The sequence below is a fragment of the Oryctolagus cuniculus genome, chromosome 4 (genome assembly GCF_051225735.1).
Source record: "Oryctolagus cuniculus isolate XC-2025 breed Fujian yellow rabbit chromosome 4, ASM5122573v1, whole genome shotgun sequence".
Taxonomy (NCBI): Eukaryota; Metazoa; Chordata; class Mammalia; order Lagomorpha; family Leporidae; genus Oryctolagus; species Oryctolagus cuniculus.
Window position 1 is genome coordinate 4,259,002 of NC_142870.1, and position 18,601 is coordinate 4,277,602.

Below are 18,601 nucleotides of genomic sequence, written 5' to 3' on the forward strand. Positions count from 1 at the left end.
GAGGTCCCTGCTGAGAGCCACTGCAGGGCTTGGAGTTCCCGGAAGAGGGGAGGTAGCTCCGGACGGGTGAGCCTGCTGTTCTCGCGAGCCAGCATCCCGCCTCTTCTGGTCCTTTCTATGTTCCGAGCCCTCAGCTGCTTTTGTGTCCTGCTGCTTTGCTCAGTGTGGTGCTGACCCCCACACCTGTAAACCTGGACTTTCTCAGCCACTGCTGTCATGGGGTCTACCCCGTCCATGAGCCGCTGGGGCCAGCCTCACCTGCCGGCATCCCTCACAAGCCCTCTCCTTGGTCCACATTATCTGTCATTTGGTGCAGGGCAGGGACCGAGAGATGCCTGCGTGCGTCCACGGAGAAGTGTGTTTTCAATGTTCAACATAAAAGTAAACATTGTGAGCTAAATAGATGCACATTTTAGGTCTCTCCACGCACACATATGCATTAGATCATTTGTTTAGGAAAGTTTTGCTTGAATTAGTGTTGCTGATGGACCGCCTAGCACGTCCCATGGTGGCTGCACTGGGAGACTGGGAGTGGTTCTACCTGGAAATGTGCCTGGTGAGGTTTAATCATGTAATTGTGGCTGGTTATCCTTAGTGTGTGCTGGAGGGGATGCCGATTAGCACCTGACCCTGCTACCACACCCATTGCTCCCTGTCCCACGGCCGGGGCTTTTCCTGAGAAAGGCCATGGCTAAGCGGCTGCCTCTGCACCAAGGTGGGGGAGTGGCAGAGAATGGGAGCTGCAAGACTGATTTTCACCCGGAGCCGCTGACGGCCTGGTGCGAGGGAGGACACACAGGAGCTGCTACTGCATCCGTGTGTTAAAGAAAGGCCGAAGGAGAGGCAGTGGGGTGGGGGAAGAGAGACAGAGAGAGACGGAGACAGAGACAGAGACAGAGAGAGACAGAGAGAGACAGAGAGAGACAGAGAGACAGAGACAGAGACAGAGAGAGACAGAGAGAGACAGAGAGACAGAGACAGAGAGACAGAGACAGAGAGAGACAGAGACAGAAAGACATAGAGAGAGACAGAGAGACAGAGAGACATAGACAGAGACAGAGAGACAGAGACAGAGAGAGACAGAGAGACAGAGAGAGACAGAGACAGAGAGAGACAGAGACAGAGAGAGACAGAGAGAGACTCAGTGGGAGTGTTACGCTCCACTTGCTGCAGTCCTCACAATGCAGGTTGCACTGATCATGTTCAGTTGCTGTGCCGCTCTCCGAGTGGAGGACTGGGGCGCACGTTCAGTGCTCATGAGGGGTGACAAGGAGCCCAGTGGGCGCTCTGGGCCAGGAGCAGCACCAATGGGCTCCCGGAGACTTGAGGATAGGACTCGCATCCATCTGATTAAAGTGAGCGGTTGTTATCACGGGGTGGGGAGAAATGAGTTTGGGGACCAGGTCAGATGCCTCAGAACGGCTGGCTGGCCCCCTCAACATAGCATTCTGGATTTTGGTAAGGACGGTTGACCTACCCGAAGCCAGCGACTTGTTGGCATCTCTGTCATCACTTTATTTAAGAAGATGCCACCTGCTACTCCTGCCGGTCCATTAATTCAGGATTATGAGGAGCAAGGCCTTGGTCAGAAACAAAGGCACTGGGGCTGTGGGAAGCAGCGCGCTGGCAGCACAGGGCACTCCGGACCCGAAAGAATTGGCTCGCCGCGGGCATGAGCTGATGGGTAGGAAAACCTTTCGTTCGGTAGGACAAAGTCTCGTGACAGCATAATAAAGAAATGAAGCCATGTGGCGAGAAGCCCAGGTGTGGGCTTGCTATGTGGATCCAGCCTTGCTGGGGGAAAAGGAAAACCCACGTCCTCTCCGGGCTGCCTGTGGGTGGGTGACCCAGGCGGGGGTTTCCTGCTTCTGCTGAGCTAGAGGCTGACCCTGCTGGACGCAGCTCCAAGTGCCTCTGCCCACTGGATTCCCAAGGGCTCCACCCCCGGAGACAAGGGTGGGAGAGCGATGGCGGAAGGAAGAGGGGTTGGGTGCAGGGTTCAGCCTCCCGCTCTGCGCGCTGTGCGGCCCTTCTCGTCTCCCTGCCTGTGGAGGTGGTCCCTTCGCTGACCTCTCTCCGAATAACCCTGTGTGGTGCCTTCTGATTCTTGCTGGGTCTTTGATGGCCTGGTACTGCCTCATCCCATGTGACAAGCACAGTGTCTCTCTGTCACTTTGGGAGTGGTTTGTCCTGCCAGGGTTGACTTGTGGGAGATGTGGTCCTAGAAGTGGCGGATCACTAAGGGGTGGAGCCAGTGGCAGTTCAGAGGTCACCGGAAGCAGGCTGTCAGGTGGGGCTGGGACCCCAGCCTCCTGCCTCTCAGCACTGCAGTGAGACCTCTCCCGCTCATGAGATCCGCCGTGATGTGGCGCAGCCAGGGGGGCCCTCGCCAGGGCTGAGCCACGGCCAGGGCCACACCCTCCAACCTGCTCAGCTGCGAGCTAAATAGACCTCTTTCCCTTACAAAGTGTTTCCCAGCTGGCTATCCTCTTATAGCACCAAAAGCAGGCTAACAGAGCGAGCTTGACGGGGACGGACCTACAGCTGGAAGAACCGATCGGCTCAGTGCATGGTGGATCAGGTCCGAAGCACTGGCAACATCAGCCACTGCTGCCGTGGCCTGCTTTGCTGCTCCTCCACTGGGAGCTGAGTCGTTTTGCGGAGGACGGGATGGGGCGTGGAGACCAGATACCCCAGCCACGCATGCTGGGACCCAGGAGAAAACCCAGGAGCCAATAGCCAACCGTGCCCATGCTTCCTTCTCAAAAATTCCTCCATTTCCTGATTTTTCTTTGATTTCTTACACAAAAGTTTTCCATTTTTGTACATATTAATAGCAAAGTGGATGTTATTTTAAAATATTGATGTATGAAAGGATTTTTCCAGTTATGTTATTGAAGTAATTTAAAAAAAAAACCCTAATTTCTGGCCATTTATCTAACTTGAAATGTTCCTCAATTCTGTTCTTGATCTTTGTATTAGCAATTCAAATAATTTGGCTTCATATTTGACAGTAGTAGAACTAGTATATATTGTACTTTTTAAAATGAAATTGTAAACAATATGGTAAAACTTCTAAATCTCATGGAGACATCTGATTAAAAGTGATTAAAAGAAGTTAAGTAGATTCAAAATATATAGAAAATGAAATATCTTCATAATACGTCAAGTATGTTAAAGCAGACTTTACACACTTTGTTAGCATAATTTATATATTAATTATTTTGTAAGTTAATGACTCAAGCATCATTTTAATTTTTATGTATTTGAGAGGCACGGGGTGGGGGAGAGAGAGAGAGAGAGAGAACAAGAGAGAGAGAGAGAGAGAGAGAGAGAGAGAGAGAGAGAGCGCTCCCATTCACTGGTTCACTCCCTAAACACGTGTAACAGCTGGAGCTGAGCTGGGGTTAGGGCTAAGGTTGTGAGCTGGGAACTCACCACAGGTTTCCCACGCGGGTGGCAGGAATCTAATTAGTTCAACCATCTACTGCCCCCCTGGCAACTGTACTGGCAGGCAGCGGAGGTGGGACCTGAACTCCCGCATGCCAGTGTGAGACACAGGTGTCGTCACCAGGTCAGTCACCAACCCCATTACTGCTCTAATACAGCGTGTTACTCGGATTTGTCATTGATACCGTGTGACTTAAAGTTCTCTTTTCCTGAGTTGCCTGCACTAAACAATGTGTGGGGAAAAACCGACAAAGATGTGAAATGAAGCTTCCTAGTGCCTTCTCCACGTGGGTTCTCATTTTCAGACTCACCACGACTGAATTGAAAACTCTACCCCCAAAATGTGTCACAATAAGAGGTAAGACACACATGACTTTGACTTTTAGCCGCTCCTCCAAAATTTATTTGCATATACTAAATCGATTTCTTTTTGCCATGACTTTTTTTTTGTATTTTTATATTTTGATGAAGTGCATTTAGCAAAAAAATTTACCATCCTCACCATTTTAGCCGAACCTGGTGTTCAATCCATCCACATTGTGGTGCTGCTTTCACCACCACTCATCTCCGGAACTTGCTGTCTTCCCAAACAGAACTCCTGCTTTAGCCATGGTTTTGGAGCTTGGTCCTACACATAGAGTCCAGGCTACCGGTGATAGCCAGCACCGTACAGACAGGTGGTCAGTACACGGTCCTGCCAACTTGCAGATATGATAGGGACTCCAGAAGTCAGACCATGACCCTTTGGTTTGTCTGCACTGATCCCTGGAGCAGCCACTCATGGGCGCTCTGGAAGCATGTGTCCCGCCGGTCACAATTCCCCTGCTTCTCCAAACTTTTCCTCATGGTTCTCCATGGTCTCACAAGAATGTGAGACGTCTTCACCAAGGACTTACAGAGGCCAGCCTCACGTCTCCCCGTGGTCTTCATCCTGAGACGAGATGTAATGCTTGGAAAAACAAAACAAAACAAAACCAGATGCGTGCCGGCTCTAACTCCTGTTTTCCTCGCAAACTCATTTACAGCATATAAATGTCCAGCAAGTTCAGTTCCTCTCTGGTGCCCCTCGTTCTGGTGCAGAATGGGAGGTGCAGCGTCCTCACCCCTGAAGCCCGTATCCAAGCAGGTGCCTCCCCCTCCAGGACTGCTCATTGCCTGGCCACACACTCAGTCCCCTGGCACTGTGCACGCACAGGCTCTCCTCACTGGCAGCCCACGCCCATCGGCCCTCAACTCCCTGGCACTGCCGGACACTCCTAGCACTGCCTGCAAAGCTATAGGTGACCCCAAGAGCCCAAGGTGTCACCATTCCCTGCAGGCTTTTTGTGATAGCAAAATCCCTTCTAAACTTTCTGCTAAGCTCAACTTATCTTTTCTACACCAGCCTGGTAAGTCTGCTCATCCTGAAACCCCTCTTGCCATTACAGACATTAAGGACTATCACCCTTACCTTCTCCCAGAGTACAGGGAACTTGACTTTCAAATGTTTACTAAACAGGAGTTCACATAACATCTACCACTTGCCAGGCTTCCAGCTAAACTCGTCACTCACGAAACAGTCTTTTTATCTAAGCAATATTTATGACCTCCATTTTCAGAAGAAAGATTGATTCCTTTATTTTAAAAATGTGTTTGAAAGGCACAGAGGGGGAGAGAGAGAGAGAGAGAGAGAGAGAGAGTGAGTACCTTTCATCTGTTGCTTTATTCTACAAATGTCCCAAGTGGCCAGGAATGGGGCAGGCTGAAGCCAGGAGCTTGGAACTCCTTATCACTCTCCCACACGGGTGCAGGAGCCCAAGCACTGGAGCCTTCATCCATCGCCCTGCAGGAAGCTGGAATCAGGAATGGGAGCAGGCTCGCGCCCAGGCAATATGGCATGTGGGCTTCCCAAGCTGTGTCCTGCCTGCTGTGCCGAATGTCTGTCTCGAGGGATTGGTTCTAAAACGGTGCGCGTCAGCTGCTCAGGAATGATGAAGTCGTGATCCCGTGCCCTCGGTTGCATACCCCACGTGCACGTCTCCCCAACACGCCAGCTCTGCCCTGGCAGTTACAGCAGGGCCCCCCGGTTTCATTCTTAAGTCTTCTGAGATAAAAGGTTTAGCATTACAGATGAGCCAGTGATGCATCTGATGTTGCCATCAAAGCAAACGAGCCCTCCAGCTCCAGGGGATGCTAAGACAACGGAGAACCTGGACACAGTGGGCACAAAATGACATGGAGGCTGCTTCCCTAAGACCTATCCCAGGCAGCCACTTGGTTGGTCACTCACGTCCTCTTCATGCTACACGCGCACTTACTTTGTGCATTTTCAACTAGTCAAGAGCTCTCTGTACATAACCTCCCAGAAACTTACCTCTCTAATGAAATGTTTAATTTGAATAGAAATAAAGTACAAATTAATGTCAGAAGTCCCAGAGAAAGAAGCACTCATGTCTTTGATCTAAAACTTCAGGTATTGCTGCTATAAAGCCTAACCCGTCTTAGTCTTCCTGCCTTGCTTTTCCCATCTCTGAAGTAGGATTATATTAGCAACTATCTTATGACATTGTTGTACAACAATCGATACATGTCCACTGCTTCACAAAGCTCTATAAACAGCTGAGGCATAATTATTGACCACAGGTAGAAGGTGTCAAAAGGTCACGGGAGTAAATGCATCAGGCATACCTTCTGAAGAGTTTTTAATAGCTGTTGCCTTCAATTCAAACAGGCGCTTAAATCCAGTTCCGCTTTTGGAAGCAACACCACATGAAAAGGGTGGAGATCTGTGCTTCCTGTGTTCACACAGAAATCCAGAGAGATTCTAGCAAGCGCAAAGGACTTGCTGAAGTTTAAAGAAGCAATCTCTTGAGTCTTACAATTCTGACTCCCAAACTCAAAGCTTCAGGGAGCCGTATAGACATGTGTCAAGTACTTCCTGTATTTGTAACATTTACAATGGAAAGGTTTTTATTACTTACGTTCATACATCCAGTAGTTACTGTGAGAATTAATATAGCCTTCTGGTTTCCTTGTGAGATTTTTAATCATCTGATCCCTCCTGAGTGATGTTTGGCTGACCTCAGACTTGCCTTGGTACAGAGTTCCTGGAATAGGATGGATTATTGTGGAAGAGGGTCCCACAAATTATGACATTTGCTAACGGCGCAGCCTCACGGAATCCTCCCAATGGCCCTGGAACGTAGTCATCACCCCCACTTCACAAGTCCAGAAACAGTGTGTAGATTCCTACCCGTCTGCCCCAGTAGTGGTGGAGGTCTCTCCCACCGTTGGGTTTTGTAGGAGGCTGACAGCTCCCTGGAGGTGAGAGAACGTGACGGCCCTGACCAGTCTGGGTAAATCACGTGTCCCGTCAGCCTCAATTTTCCCCTTTGCACCTTCAGCAAGTTCAATTACTGCTCTGAGAATCACTTCTGGGAGCAACGAATGGCTCCGCCTCTTTGCCGTCTCTGGCTAAGGTGCTAAAATCACCTTGTCCGGGAAGCAGAGCTCTGAGGACAGCGGGTGCCAAGTCTGGCCGTTCTTGTGCGGTTCAACTCAGCTCCTAGAGTGGGCTGAGGCTCAGCCCAGCCCCAGAGCCTGCTCACATGCAGGCAACATGCTTTTTAAACACCTGCTTGCAAATGTCCAACAGACGGTGAATTTTGAGTTCTTTAGCAGCAAGGGCACAGCAGAGTCTTTTCCTTGCCCCTGGTCCCTGCCACGTGGCTGGCGATGATTGAGGCCCTATCACATGGACACCCGTGGGTGAAAGGCTGGGGGCGACACAGACAATGTCCTGTGTGGTCCTTGTTTATCAGGACCTCTGAGTTTGGACAAGGACATGGGCGTGGAATCTTTTCAGTGAGGACGACCTGTGAGTGGTGTAGACAGATCTCGTTCAGAGGAAAGCCGTGAAAACGTCCCCAGGGAAGACCTCAGGTTGCACCGAGAGCCTGTGAGGAGAGAGGCCTGGGCAGTTCAGACCAGGGGGAACAGGGAGGGGAAGGGTGCGACATGAGAAAGTCCCGAGTGGTGGGGGGACAGGGAAGGGAAGGGTGTGACATGAGAAAGTCCCGAGTGGTGGTGGGGGGGACAGGGAGGGGAAGGGTGCGACATGAGAAAGTCCCGAGTGGTGGGGGGGACAGGGAGGAGAAGGGTGTGACATGAGAAAGTCCCGAGTGGTGGTGGGGGGACAGGGAGGGGAAGGGTGCGACATGAGAAAGTCCCGAGTGGTGGGGGGGACAGGGAGGGGAAGGGTGCGACATGAGAAAGTCCCGAGTGGTGGTGGGGGGACAGGGAGGGGAAGGGTCCGACATGAGAAAGTCCCGAGTGGTGGGGAACAGGGAAGGGAAGGGTGTGACATGAGAAAGTCCCGAGTGGTGGTGGGGGGGACAGGGAGGGGAAGGGTGCGACATGAGAAAGTCCCGAGTGGTGGGGGGGACAGGGAGGGGAAGGGTGAGACATGAGAAAGTCCTGAGTGGTGGGGGGGAACAGGGAGGGGAAGGGTGCGACATGAGAAAGTCCTGAGTGGTGGTGGGGGGGACAGGGAGGGGAAGGGTCCGACATGAGAAAGTCCCGAGTGGTGGTGGGGGGACAGGGAGGGGAAGGGTGAGACATGAGAAAGTCCCGAGTGGTGGGGGGGACAGGGAGGGGAAGGGTGCCACATGAGAAAGTCCCGAGTGGTGGTGGGGGGGACAGGGAGGGGAAGGGTGCCACATGAGAAAGTCCCGAGTGGTGGTGGGGGGGACAGGGAGGGGAAGGGTGCGGCATGAGGAAGTCCCGAGTGGTGGGGGAAGCCACAGATCCTGAAGCTCAGCACTGCGCTGGCCAAAACCCCGAGAGTCCAGCAGCCTCACCTGCCACACATTTGCCGCTGATGGTATTGATCCATCCTCACGGCATTCGGGTTCCCAGTGCCTCTGAATTTATCCCCAAAACCCCAGCCGGGCTGCCTCAGAGGCCCTCTCCTCTTCAGGGATGATGGTGGAGCTTTCCCGTTTTACCCAGAGGCATGGTTTTCACCACGATGGGAGCCGGCGTCTCCAAGGAGTGCTTGTGAAGATAGCGAAGAGGCCACGCTGGACGGGAGCCTGGTGCTGCCCTCCTGGGATGCAGTTTATCTAGCTCCCGCCGCAGATGGGCCAGTGGCGAGCCGTGCCAAGCCACAAGAGCACCGCCAAGATGGGTAGCCACAGACGTTGGTAGTCACGACAGCCGAAAAACCAGGAGGTGCAGCAACCAACTGCCTCCACGGCGCCCGTGCGATGGGGGTACTGCGATTCCGGGGGGCTCATCGGGGGCATCTCCCACGATGGGACTGCACGGGTCTGAGGGTGGCCCGGAGGGACCTGCATTGCTAAGCTTTCCTAACTGCAGCCTTCAATCGTCTGTCCACAAGCGGCTGCCCCTAGAGACGCGGGTCCTTGCCTTGGTCTTGTCGCTTCTCTAACAATAGACTGTTCTCTGAAGAGGCTGTGTGAGCTAGAACACACGACCACACCTTGGAGAGCTCCCCATTCCTTCAGTATCTCCCTTGCATATATGAACTGTTTGTGACAAACTTGTTTAACTTTCCCTTGTTGATCTTTCTTCTGTCACGAGGGTCTGTTCCATCCAACAACTTAGAAAGGTTGAAGAAAAACTATTTTTTGTCCTATGGTTCCTGTGTCTGTGTATATGTAGATAATTCATAGGAAACACTATTATTTCCCACATTTGCCTTTTATGCTATTAATTTTGACTGTACAAATAGTATCCCAACTGGTAAACCCATGTTTTTTATAATATACAAAATGGTAGAGATGAAGGGAAAGGCAAAATACAACTGCCCTCAAATCTGTTATGATTTTTGGACCTGAATGTTTTAATACAGAATAAGCCTGGGACACTGGTCTACTTGTTCTTTGCTGATGAATGAAGCCTCTGTTTATTGTAAATGGCAATTCTGAGAAGGGGACAACAGCCCTGCCGCTATGAGCGCAGTTCATCCTCGGGGTTCAGAGGGATTGAGGACTATCACAACACAGAGACACTGTCTCAGGAATACTAAACCATGCAAATGATAAGTTTCATTTTTTATTGTAGATCAGGAGGAGACATTGGAGCTATTATAACATTAAATAGGCATCATTAGAGAGGTATAAATGATATGGCCCCAGGGTTTTAAAATACAGTTGTGATGGACCATTGAGATACAGAGTTCTGAGGGTGGCTAAGGTCTGACTGTGTCCCCCAAAATTTATGTATGGGAAAGTAGCCTCCAAGACAACAGTGTTGCGAGGTGGTACATTTGGGGAGGTGCTTTAGATTAGTGCTGTTGACAAACGGAACTGGGTTTCTTTTTTTTTTTTTAATTTGACAAATAGAGATAGACAGTGAGAGAGAGACAGAGAGAAAGGCCCTCCCTCCATTGGTTCACCCCCCCAAATGGCCACTATGGCTGCAGATATGTCAATCCGAAGGTGAGAGCCAGGTGCTTCCTCCTGGTTTCCCACGTTGGGTACAGGAACCCAAGCACTTGGGCCATCCTCCACTGCCTTCCCGGGCCACAGCAGAGAGCTGGACTGGAAGAGGAGTAACCGGGACTAGAACCTGGTGCCCATATGGGATGCCGGCACTACAAGTGGAGGATCAACCAAGTGAGCCACGGCGCTGGCCTGGAACTGGGTTTCTTGTTGCCCTTCCACCTTCCCCCATGCGAGAGCCCAGAGTTCTCCCCTCCTGTGTTCAAGGCAGCCACTTGGAAGCAGAGAGCAGCCCTAGCCAGACAACAGATCTGCAACATCTAATGGCCAAAATACTCAAAAGTCTGCAAGCTGTGGCAACTCCCTGCAGAGCTGAATTTTGCAGGCAGTGCAGATGGCAAACACCCTGGAGTCATCTCTGGTTTACAAAGCACCTGCAGTCAAACCACTTAGCACGGAGTTGGTGATGGCAACAGCTCTCAAGGTTTGGTTCTACCCTAAATTCTTTAACCCAGGGTCTGCAAATGAAATCTAAGAAGTGGTTTGACATCACTGAATTTGCATGCCTTCCCTCCACGTGTGTGCCCCCACTGGGTGCTGGATGGAGGGACAGGGCCTGTGCCGTTGGAGAGGGAACTTTGCTCTGGAGAAGCTGAAGTGAGATCGCAGGGTAAAAGCCTGCTCATTTTTCTGTGGGTGTCATCTGTGAAGGTCACGTTCATTTCTGTCCTAGTTCTAAACAGGCTCCCCCAAGCCAGTGCTCATGGGTCTGCCACTCAGGTTCAGGTGCAGCAGTGAGACCAATGGCCTCCTCCCTCCGGTAGGGGGAACGTTGCGCTGCCCTGCTAGACCCTTCCTCCTCCGGTTCTGAAGCTGGGACTCCGTGGGTTGATTAGTAGTGCTGAGAGTAACAAGGAATGCTGACACTGATGGAATGCTGACCGCGTGGCATCGCTCCCTCTCAGCAGCCCTGTGAAGCCAGGCTGGGGCTTGGGCATGGGCTTATGTGTCTGCAGCTCCTTGGTGTGCAATTCTTAGGAGAATGCTTGGAAATGCGTGGGAAACTGTCCTATGCTGATGCCTGGACAGCTGCCTTCTCCTGGTCCTTGGGTCAATGGCAGGATCAACCTGGAACCCACGGGCCTGGATGGTTGGGATTTGAGTGTCCAGGCTTTGCCCCTGTGGACAAGGGAGGACTTTCAAAGGCAGGAGCTGTACTGAAGGTCAACTACAGCATCAGGATACGAGGCACTGCTGTTATTTCCATTGTACTGAGAGGAAATGAGGCACAGAGAGATCTTGTCTCAAGTTTTGCAGCTGGTGGGTGGTGGATTTGGAATGCAAACCCAGGTCATCAATCAGGTTTGGGGCACACACATCTTGTCACTTTGGCCATGCTACCTTCTGCTCATGCCATGGGAGCAGCTGCAGGAGGTGCTTCCCAGGGCAGCTCAGGAGGTGGCTAGAAGAAGGCAGAAGCTTTATTGTCCCATCGTACAGCGAGGGAAGGCACTCACAGGTGTGGTCTCAATGTGGGAGCTTCCCCAACAGCAAAGGGAGGGGCCGACACCTCCAGGGTTGTCAGGAAAGGGTGTCTTGGCCATTGTGGAGGTCTCTTGGCTGGTGAGGGGTGGTGGAGATGATGCAGGTTCCTTAAGAACCGTGGAATAGTTGTTTGAGAAGGGGCGGGCTCTGGAGCCCCTGCAGTGGAGAAGGACCATGGACAGCGCCCACTGCGCAGGAGTCACTCTGCTGTTTCCAGCTCTCAGGCTCCTTCCACAGCCAGGAAGCAGTGATGGATGGGTGATGCATGGATGAAAAGATGCCCAAGATTCTTGCGGATTTCCAAACCTCAATCATGACTGGAGCACAGGAAAATCTATAACATGCTGAAATTTGGGGATTCAGCTAGGCGAGACGTTGCAAATGCCTGAAGCTGACTAGAAAGGCTAACTTCCCTGAGACATTCTCCCAATGATGTGGGATAGAGAATTGAAAGCAGGACACAACTTCTCGATTACATCCTCCCACGTTCAGCATTTTCTGTACACTGGTTACACAGACATCACCAACTCTGAGTTTCTTCAAACGCTCTTGGATGAGGTCATTATCATCACCTTACAGATGAGAAAATTGAGCCTGAGAATTAACAAAGCTCAAAACCCAAACCAAACAAACACATTCCAATAGGTTAATACAAGCAGCTAAAGTGGAGGTGATATCCGATTTCTCCTTAGAGGCTTTGTTCTCAATAGAGAGTAGACACTTGGCCGTGGGATTGCAGTAGATTCTTAGGGAGAGAGTATGTTATCGCTTAGTGAGAAACTGGTGTGTAATGAATGGCTCACTCACATCCCAGGGATGCAGCCATTAATAGGGCTATTGGTAAAGAATCCAACTTTGGGGTACTGTTAGTACTTGAATCTGACATTGAATGTGGGCGTTCTCTTGCTTGGCATGAGAAGGAGATGGGTGGGAGATGAGTAATCTGTCGGAGCTCCATGGTCAGCGGGGGAAAGAGAAGTTGCTCCAGACTTAATCCTGCCGGTGATGATGGCGTGCATCAGAAGCCACCACAGCAGGCATTCTGAGCAATGCATTCCATCAGCTTTATAACGCCTGCAGGGTTACTGACACTGGCACCATCTTGGCTCTGGTAGAGGAGCCCAAAGAACCAAAATGGCGTGGTTCTGAGAGAAGGGTACAGTGCAGATTCCGGAGCAACAATTGCTACGATAAAAAGCTAAGACCTGCTATCTTAAGGATTATATTCAAGATTGTAAGTACCTGTCAAAGGATGAGTTATAAGGTGATTTTCACAATCAGTGGAGGTGGGAACAGGGTACAAAGCAGTGGTGTTAACATTATATAATTTGTAGCCCAAAATATATTATATTAAATAAAGCTAAATAATCTCAGCTACATGCCCAAATACCAAGTACTTTGAACTAAGTATTTTTAGGTGTGCAAATCATGAACCATGAATGCATCCTCTCAAATAATTTGGCAGGAAATTGCGTTTGGGTTATGCTGCATCACGTCTTCAACCCTGGCTCTATCACACACAAGTGTGTTTTCAACATTACAAGTTTACCTTCCAGTCTTCTTTTTTTTAAATTTTTAAAGATTTATTTATTTATTTATTTATTTATTTGAAAGTCAGAGTTACGCAGAGAGAGAAAGAGGGGCAGAGAGAGAGAGAGAGAGAGAGAGAGAGAGAGAGAAGTCTTCCATCTGCTGGCTTACTCCACCATTGGCTGCAATGGATGGCTGATGATTCACGGAATTGGATAATCAGAATTTGACTATTAGAAAATACTCAAAACTGTAAATAATGGCTGTATTCATTTAGTGCTCCCTATTACATAGGTTTTCAAAATTAAATTATTTGAGGAAGGGAGAAAGAGAGAGAGAGAGAGAGAGAGAGAGAGAGAGGTCTTCCATCTTCTGGTTCACTCCCCAAATGATCACAATAGCCAGGGCTGGGTCACACCAAAGCAAGGGGCCTGGAACTCCATCCGGGTCTCCCATGTGGACACAGGGGCCCCAGCACTTGGGCCATCTTCTGTTGCTTTCCCAGGCACATTGGCAGGGACCTGGATTGGGAGCAGAGCAGCCAGGACTCACACTGGTGCTCCAACACGGGATGCCGGCATCACAAGCAGCATCTTAGCACACTGCACCAAAGCACTGGCCTCTCACCCAGACTTTTTACAAATATTCCATTTAGTTGTCACTTCTGTCCAAAGTGGGAAACATTACTACACCCATTTCTCAGATGAGATAACTCTGGCACAGAGAGACAGGGATTTCCAAAGGTCAACCAGTCCATAGCCGAGGTGGGGTTGGAAACCAGATCAACGGGATAGAAAGACCATGATCCTGGCCACTTCGCCCTGATGTCTCAAGTCCTTTGGTGGAAAGTCAAAGATGGAGCTCGAATTCTAGCCCCCCTAATGGTTAGCCACACAACATTGGCAGGACTCTTGACTTCCCTGGGACTATGATAAAAGTTTCTGTAGAGGCTTGAGAGGCTTAAGGCTGGTGGTGCCTTTGGGTGTGCCTGGCAGACTTCGCTCAAAATACGATGATGAAATCCTGCTCTAGTCATGAGTTGCCAAGGCTATGGAAGCCTTTTGAGTTCGCCGACTTCGGTCTTATTCTGACAGGGTCATAGTCAAAGTGGAAGTTCTCTCCTCCCTTTAGAGAAAGTACCTCCTTCTTTGATGGCCCATTCTTTTTACTAGGATCTCACTCGTGGAGATCTTTCATTCAGGTCCTCTTATTTTTGTTTGCCAGAGTATCTTGGCTTTCCATGCCTAAAATACTCTCATGGGCTCTTCAGCCATATCCGAATGCCTTAAGGGCTGATTCTGAGGCCAGAGTGCTATTTAGGACATCTGCCATTCTATGAGTCTGCTGTGTATTCCGCTTCCCACGATGGATCATTTTCTCCCTTTTTGATTCTATCTGCTAGTATAAGCAGACATTAGTCTTGTTTGTGTGATCCCTTTGATTCTTAGACCTATCAGTGTGTTCAATTGTGAACTGAAATTGATCACTTGGACTAGTGAGATGGCATTGTATTGGAATCCCCTGGCACGTTTCTAACTCCACCATTTGGGGCAAGTCTGATTGAGCATGTCCCAAATTGTACATCTCCTCCCTCTCTTATTCCCACTCCTATATTTAACAGGGGTCACTTTTAGTTAAAATTTAAACACCTAAGAATAATTGTGTGTTAATTACAGAGTTCAACCAATAGTACTAGAACAAAAAAAATACTAAAAGGGATAAAGTATTACATAGTACATCAACAGTCAGGACAAGGGCTGATCAAGTTACTGTTTCTCATAGTGTCCATTTCACTTCAAGAGGTTTCCCCTTTGGTGCTCAGTTAGTTTTCACCAATCAGGTAGAACATATGATATTTGTCCCTTTGGGAGTGGCTTAATTCACTCAGCATAATGTTTTCCAGATTCTTCTATCTTGTTGTAAATGACCGGATTTCATTGTTTTTGACTGATGTATAGTATACTACAGAGTACATGTCCCATAATTTCTTTATCCAGTCTACTGTTGATGGGCATTTGGGTTGGTTCTAGGTCTTAGCTATTGTGAATTGAGCTGCAATAAACATTAATGTGCAGACAGGTTTTTGGCTGCCAATTTAATTTTCTTTGGGTAAATTCCAAGGAGTGGGATGGCTGGGTCGAACGGTAGGGTTATATTCAGGTTTCTGAGGAATCTCCAGACTGTCTTCCATAGTGGTTTAACCAGTTTGCATTCCCACCAACAGTGGGTTAGTGTCCCTTTTTCCCCACATCCTCGCCAGCATCTGTTGTTGGTAGATTTCTGAATGTGAGCCATTCTAACCAGGGTGATGTGAAACCTCATTGTGGTTTTGATTTGCATTTCCCTGATTGCTAGTGATCTTGAACATTTTTTCATGTGTCTGTTGGCCCTTTGGATTTCCTCTTTTGAAAAATATCTATTGAGGTCCTTGGCCCGTCTCTTAAATGGGTTGTTTGTTTTGATGTTGTGGAATTTCTTGATTTCTTTGTATATTCTGGTTATCAACCCTTTATCTGTTGCATAGTTTGCAAATATTATTTCCCATTCTGTTGGTTGCTTCTTCACTTTCCTGACTGTTTTTTTGAAGTACAGAAACTTCTCAATTGGATGCAATCCCAAATGTTAATTTTGGCTTTGACTGCCTGTGCTTCTGGAGTCTTTTCCAAGAAGTCTGTGCTGGTACCTATATATTGCAGGGTTTCTCCAATGTTCTCTAATAATTTGATGGTGTCGGGTCATAGATTTAAGTCTTTAATCCATGTTGAGTGAATTTTTGTGTAAGGTGAAAGGTAGGGGTCTTGCTTCAGTGAGAGAGAGAGAGAGAGAGAGAGAGAGAGAGAGAGAAAGGTATTCCTTTACTGTTGGTTCACCCTCCAATGGCCGCTGCGACTGGTGCGCTATGGCTGGCACACCGCACTGATCCGAAGCCAGGAGCCAGGTGCTTCTCCTGGGCTCCCATGCAGGTGCAGGGCCCAAGCACTTGGGCCATCCTCCACTGCACTCCTGGGCCACAGCAGAGAGCTGGACTGGAAGAGGGGCAACCAGGACAGAATTTGGCACCCTGACCTGGATTAGAACCCGGGGTGCTGGCGCCACAGACAGAGGATTAGCCTGTTGAGCTGCAGCGCCAGACAGATGGCTATTGATCCAAGCAGTTTTCATGTGTCTGTTGGCCATTTGAATTTCATCCTTTGAAAAATGCTTGTTCATGTCCTTTGCCCATTTCTTAACTCGGTTGTTTGTTTTGTTGTTGTTATTGAGTTTCTTGAGCTCTTTATAGATTCTGGATATTAATCCTTTATCAGTTGCATAGTTTTCAAATATTTTCTTCTGTTCTGTGAATTGCCTCTTCACTTTGCTGAGTGTTTCCTTTGTAAGGCAAAAGCTTCTTAACTTGAAGCAATCCCATTTGTTTATTTATTTATTTATTTATTTATTTTTGATTGTCTGTGTTTCTGGGATCTTTTCCAAGAAATCTTTGCCTATGCCTATGATTTTCAGATATTCCCTGATATTTTCCTCTAGTAATTTGATGGTGTCAGGGGGTAGATTTAGATTCTTGGTCCATTTTGAGTTGATTTTTATATAGGGGGTAAGGTAGAGGTCTTGTTCCATACTTCTGAACCTGTATGTTCAATTTTCCCTGCATCATTTATTGAAGAGAATGTCATTTCTCCAGGGATTGGTTACATCCTAGTGGCTCTAGTTAAAACTTACAGAACAATACTGAATAGCAATGTAGCAATGGTAAAAGAGGGGATCCTTGTCTGGTTCCAGATCTTAGTGGAAATGCTTCCAATTTTTCCTCTGTGGGTTTGTTGTATATTGCCTTGATTGTGTTGAGGAATGTTCCTTCTACACCCAGTTTGCTTAAGGTTATTTTTTATCATGAAAGAATGTTGTATTTTATCAAATGATTTCTATGTATCTATTGAGATAATTATATGGTTTTTATTCTTTAATTTGTTGATTAATTTGCATACATTGTTTATTTGATATATATTTGCATACACTGAACCATCCATGCATACCTGAGATAAATCCCACTTGGTCTGGGTGAATGGTCTTTCTGATGTGTTGTTTTACTCAATTAGCTAGTATTTTGTTGAGGATTTTTGCATCTACATTCACCAGGGATATTGGTCTGTAGTTCTCTTTCTTTGTTGTATCTTTTTCTGATTTTGGAATTAAGCTGATGCTGGCCTCATAGGAGGAGTTTGGGAGGATTTCCTCCCTCACCTGTTCCATTTTAACCCAGAAAGAATGACTGCCTTCCTGTCCCTTCATGCCCAGTGAGAGCCCTACAAATGCAGAGATTGTTTTGTAGTTTATATTTAAAATTCTCTCTAATCCCAGTCTTCAATTTCTTTAAGAAATAAATTGGGAGAGTTGAAGGGAACTTAAACAATATACTCCTGGATAAAATGTTCCCCTCTGGAGTCCCCTGTCCTGTCTCCATTAAGAGCCTGGAGAAGCAGCGGCCTGGCCACTCCTCGAGGAGGCACAAAACCTCAGGGGAAAAAAAGAGGGTTTTGCTTTAGGCCCTTGTGGTCTTCCATTTCTTTCCCTGGGTTTCAGACTGAGAAAGGAGACTATAAAGGGAGAGGAATCAGCCCATGTGTCCTGGTGATTCTCAGTGTCTGGAGAAGCTGGCCACAAAGAGAAGAGGGATGGACAGTGACTCTGAGGGACAGTGCTGCCTGGAGGGCCAGGGCCTCGGCTGGAGTTGGTGGAGAGGCCCACAGGAGCCTTCTGCTCCACGTCGCTGGCAGAGGCACCTCAGTTGGACCCATGTGAGTTCAGCCTCTCTCAGCCATGCAAATAGAGCTGGTGTCCGAGAGTCTTACCTGAGACAGCTTATAGGAAGGCAGCTTGTTAATGCTGGTTAACTACGAGCAGCCACAGTGGGTATTCTAGGGAGTGGGCTTGGGCTGGGTACTTCCCTTGTCTTTCTGACCACGGGCATGAGCGTGGTGTTGAGCAAGGTGGTGCAGAGCGAGGAGCTTGTCTTGGTGCCCTCTCCATCCCTCTGTCCCTCTGTCCCTCTGTCCCTCTGTCCCTCTGTCCACAGTGCACGAGTCTCACATGCGTACTCTCCATTTCTCTAGCTTTGTGTAGGAGGGCAGCGGGGAGACCAGCATTGTGCTCGCTTCGGCAGCACATACAGTGAAACCAGGAGACCAGCATTTGCTGAGTCTGCAAGCTCCAGGCACTCTCCTGGGAGTGTTAACACCCAGTGACCCTGCCAAGGTGTTGGTAGCAGGGGCTGCCTCCCGTGATCTGATAAGAGGCTTAGGATAGGATCTGCCCAGAAGTTGTATTTTAACACTGGGAAGTGAATAAGAATCAAATCTTTGTGATTCACTCTTTTTTTTTTTTTTTGACAGGCAGAGTGGACAGTGAGAGAGAGAGAGACAGAGAGAAAGGTCTTCCTTTGCCGTTGGTTCACCCTCCAGTGGCCGCTGTGGCCGGCACGCTGCGGCCGGCGCATCGCGCTGATCCGATGGCAGGAGCCAGGAGCCAGGTGCTTCTCCTGGTCTCCCATGGGGTGCAGGGCCCAAGCACTTGGGCCATCCTCCACTGCACTCCCTGGCCACAGCAGAGAGCTGGCCTGGAAGAGGGGCAACCAG

At 48.9% G+C, this 18,601-nt stretch overlaps 1 long non-coding RNA gene across 7 annotated transcripts; it reads right to left on the reverse strand.

Annotated features, from left to right (window-relative positions):
- Window positions 1-3,528: 3,528 nt before the first annotated feature.
- On the reverse strand, window positions 3,529-9,268 carry LOC127488494 (uncharacterized). 7 transcript variants are annotated; one of them, XR_016232226.1, is made up of 3 exons: window positions 8,289-9,268; window positions 6,411-7,385; window positions 3,529-4,381 (listed from the first exon to the last, which is right to left on the reverse strand). It is a non-coding gene; the product is annotated as an uncharacterized LOC127488494 (long non-coding RNA). The 7 variants fall into 7 exon arrangements; XR_016232224.1 differs by having other exon boundaries at window positions 3,532-4,399; XR_016232225.1 differs by having other exon boundaries at window positions 3,793-4,381; window positions 6,411-6,536; window positions 8,289-9,255.
- Window positions 9,269-18,601: the final 9,333 nt, after the last annotated feature.